A 3,653-nucleotide genomic window follows, 5' to 3' on the forward strand; every position below is an offset into this window, starting at 1 on the left:
TAGGAAGGGACCCAGAAATGCTATTTTTAAAAGATGCTATTTTTAGCAGTTTCACCTCTCACCCAAGATGGCCAAAATGCTCATTGGCCAAACTACTATTTTTAGAAGTGTTATTTTTAGCAGTTCTATTTTTAGCACTTCCTAAATTTAGCATTTCTTGTTGCACACTTTTCAACACTCCCTCTCAACAAGAAGGGCTTCCTCTCGAACCCGATCTTGTAACTCTGGAATGTTCTGCATGCAACACATCTACCAAGTACAGTTCCTCCAGCAACACTCAGAACAAAAAAACTCCCAACTGACCTCTCTGTTGGGCTAGAAACATACTCTGACGCTGAAGCTCTACCTGCTGCTGACAAGTGCTCCCTCTCTGAACTCTGCGCTACTGCAACATCTCCATGCATCTCGCACCGTTGCACCCTTCTCTGTGCTACCCTTCACTGTGCAACACACTTGTGCCTCTCGCATTACTGCAACCTGCATGCTCTACGTTGTCCTGGGATTCCCTGCACTGTAGCTCTCTCTGCTGCTCCATCCACGTCTGTCTCTACCCAATCAGTCAGTTCCTACTACTCCACATCGGGGCTCCCATAGCAAGGTCTCATCCAAGAGGTTGGGTACCTCAAGGATCCTGCCCCTCGTCCTTGGGATGATCACTCTATATCGCCCCACCTCCTACCTGGAGGTATGGCTGCATGTGATCCCTCAGCCCACATGGCTCGAAGTTTCCCCCTACTAGAGGTCTCTACATGAGTAGATGTCTCTACTCAATCTCCACTCATCTTCCCCTGTTGTGGCTACTCCACAACCTCCTGAAGCTGCTGCACCAATCGTGGCTCCTCTACAATCGTTTGAGACTTCTTCTGGTGCAGCATGTTGAGAGGTAATATACTCTCCCTCTCAACCACCAAGTATCCAACCTTTGCCTTGCTCCTCAAGGCTTCACATGCATCTTTTACCTCTAGTGCATACAAGTTCTTGGCTAGCACACCAATGTGTTTCATATTTCCCGCCATCACGAAATTTCCTAGAAAAAGAGCTGATTTTAAATTAGCGATATCTCCCTCATGCGAATTCCAATTCAGCCGAATTTTTTTTTGAATTTGGGTATTTTTCCGCAAGGAATCCATATCTACTATTTTTTTCTGAGAATTTTGTACAGAAATTTTCATATCTGCTCTTCAAAATTTCGGCCCAAAACTCAAAAATTTGAAATCTCTTCTTCTTGTATATTGTTCTTCCTTGATCACATATACTCCGATACCATGTAGAATTTTGTATAATTTTTCTACAAATCAGCTAGCTCTGATACCATGTAGAACTTTTTCTACAAATCAACTAGCTCTGATACCATGTAGAAATTCCCACTGTAGATCACCTGGTAATGCAATGCACTAAAGCAAAACACTTTATCTACTTCTACAACCAATTTAGTGGGAGCTTAATCAACCATGAGAAACATCAATAAGAACACATATAATTGATATGGAGAAATCAAACACGCATAACACAGAAGATATAACTAGTGGAAAGCACCAACCTAAAACCCCATCTCTGTATTATCATACAAGTGGAAATATGTCCAGATTACACAAAGCCTTAGCTCGGAAGCTATCCAGCTCTCAGTATAATCCCTCCATTTCTCATAGACAGTCAAAGGCTTCTCACAAACCTTGTCCTCTGCCCTCCAAGCCTCCTATTTCTATGCACAATTTTTCCTGAGTCCTCCAGCTACAACTTGTGTGATTCTCACCTCACACACAACACTGACCTCTGAAATAACTGCACAAACCTGAAGGAGATAAATCCTCATCATGGATGAGCTTCCATCATAGGAAAAATTTTCATCCAATTGATAGTACATTGTCCCTTCTCTGATCTCAACTGGGTCTCTAATAGAACTGACATGATTCAGTTATCCATGAGTGAATGCACAGTTATCTAAAAATAATAGTTGTCACATGCATGCAAGCATCAACAAACTATATCTCATTAATTTAACAACTTGTTAAATTAATCTAACTGAACTTGACTAAGTTAAACTAAGTCAACTGATCCTCTCAATATAGAACTCATCCTTAATTCCTCAATTAGTGGAGCAAATCAAGGACACATTCCCCAATGCATGGAGAAATAATTGCATGTTCTCACAAAGACTTCAAGTTTGCTTTTCCTTAACTAATTAACTCATGGAGAATTAATTAATTAATATTCCAAACTGCTGGTAAAACCAAATTCAAATTTACTTCCTATAGATAGACCAAGGACTGCTATAAATAGGAAGGGACCTAGAAATGCTATTTTTAGAAGATGCTATTTTTAGCAGTTTCACCTCTCACCCAAGGTGGCCAAAATTCTCATTGGCCAAACTACTATTTTTAGAAGTGCTATTTTTAGCACTTCTATTTTTAGCACTTCCTAATTTTAGCATTTCTTGTTGCACACATTTCAACAGCCTTCCCATGAGGTGTATAAATACCACCAGAAATCAACTAATTTAATTAGGCCACAGGCTCCTATATGTAGGTTTCCGGTGAAACCCCTCCCCACCCGAGAAATAGGAAAAAAAGAAATCTTCATATTTTAACTTATGTACGCGAGTTCGGTATTATGGTACCCGTGTGTACACGCGCTTTTATAAGGGCAGAGTCATATATGGAATTTAAAAAATTACTTTTTAATATATGATCAAGTCTGAATGGGAAAGTGTTGCCCAAGGCCATATGAAAACATCATGACTACAGGAGTCTTGAATAATGTTATAACACCACCATCTCTGTCTGATATGATAATCGTAGCAAGTAATGTGCATAGGATAATTGCTTATAACTGAAAGTGCAATCTTCAAATTTTAATGGAAAAGAAATCTAGGGCTTATGAGCAGTAAGAATAAGTTCTAGAAATATGTGTAAGTCTATCTATGAGAACCAAGCTTGCAGGTTGTTGCATCAGTTGTGATTTAGGTAATCTCTGTGCAATTTCATAGAACAGTTCATTGACATTTTACATCATATTTGATGAGGTTTCCATAAAAAATAGGCCATTTTACATTGCATATGTTTCAATTTCATCTGGTTTGACCTTCCTCTTTGCTTCCATATCAAGCTTATTTCTAGTGATTTCGAGCGAGGTTCATAACCAAATTTTGGTTGCCTTGTTCTTTAAGCTCCAATGCCCAATTCTTTGTTCAGACAAAGGAATCTGAATTTATTATGTCATAAGTAGTTATAGCAATAGCCGTACCACGAGAATACATGGGAGCCAAGCTATGATATCTTTCATGTCGTGTAGTGTCCCATATATCAAATTTTACAGCCACCTCATTCACAGCTAGAATTTGTGGGAAAAATACTGCTCCAATTGTCGACTCATGATAATTAAAATCTTCTAGTACCGATATCAACAAGAAGCGCCAACTTGGCCTACATGTTGTTGGTGCTTGTGGTTGCCATTCGGTCTAGGGATTCAATGCTCACACTCAATTTCTTCGAAGTTTCCTCTAGATGTTGTTGAACTTCACGGCCTTTGGATCAACAGAGTAGTGAGAACGAAGAACATTACCTAAGTATTTTGTGATCATAACAAATCCAACCTTAGAGCAGAAAATGGTTTGTGAACGAATTCACCCGTTGCAAATATATTCAAAGATTCAA

At 39.3% G+C, this 3,653-nt stretch overlaps 1 pseudogene; it reads right to left on the reverse strand.

Moving 5' to 3' along the window:
• Window positions 1-2,874: 2,874 nt before the first annotated feature.
• Window positions 2,875-3,452, reverse strand: LOC149220251 (ras-related protein RHN1 pseudogene; annotated as a pseudogene).
• Window positions 3,453-3,653: the final 201 nt, after the last annotated feature.

The sequence above is a fragment of the Pinus tabuliformis genome, chromosome Q, assembly GCF_031772625.1.
Source record: "Pinus tabuliformis cultivar Carrire ecotype Pingquan chromosome Q, CPIR1, whole genome shotgun sequence".
In the NCBI taxonomy this organism is placed as follows: domain Eukaryota; kingdom Viridiplantae; phylum Streptophyta; class Pinopsida; order Pinales; family Pinaceae; genus Pinus; species Pinus tabuliformis.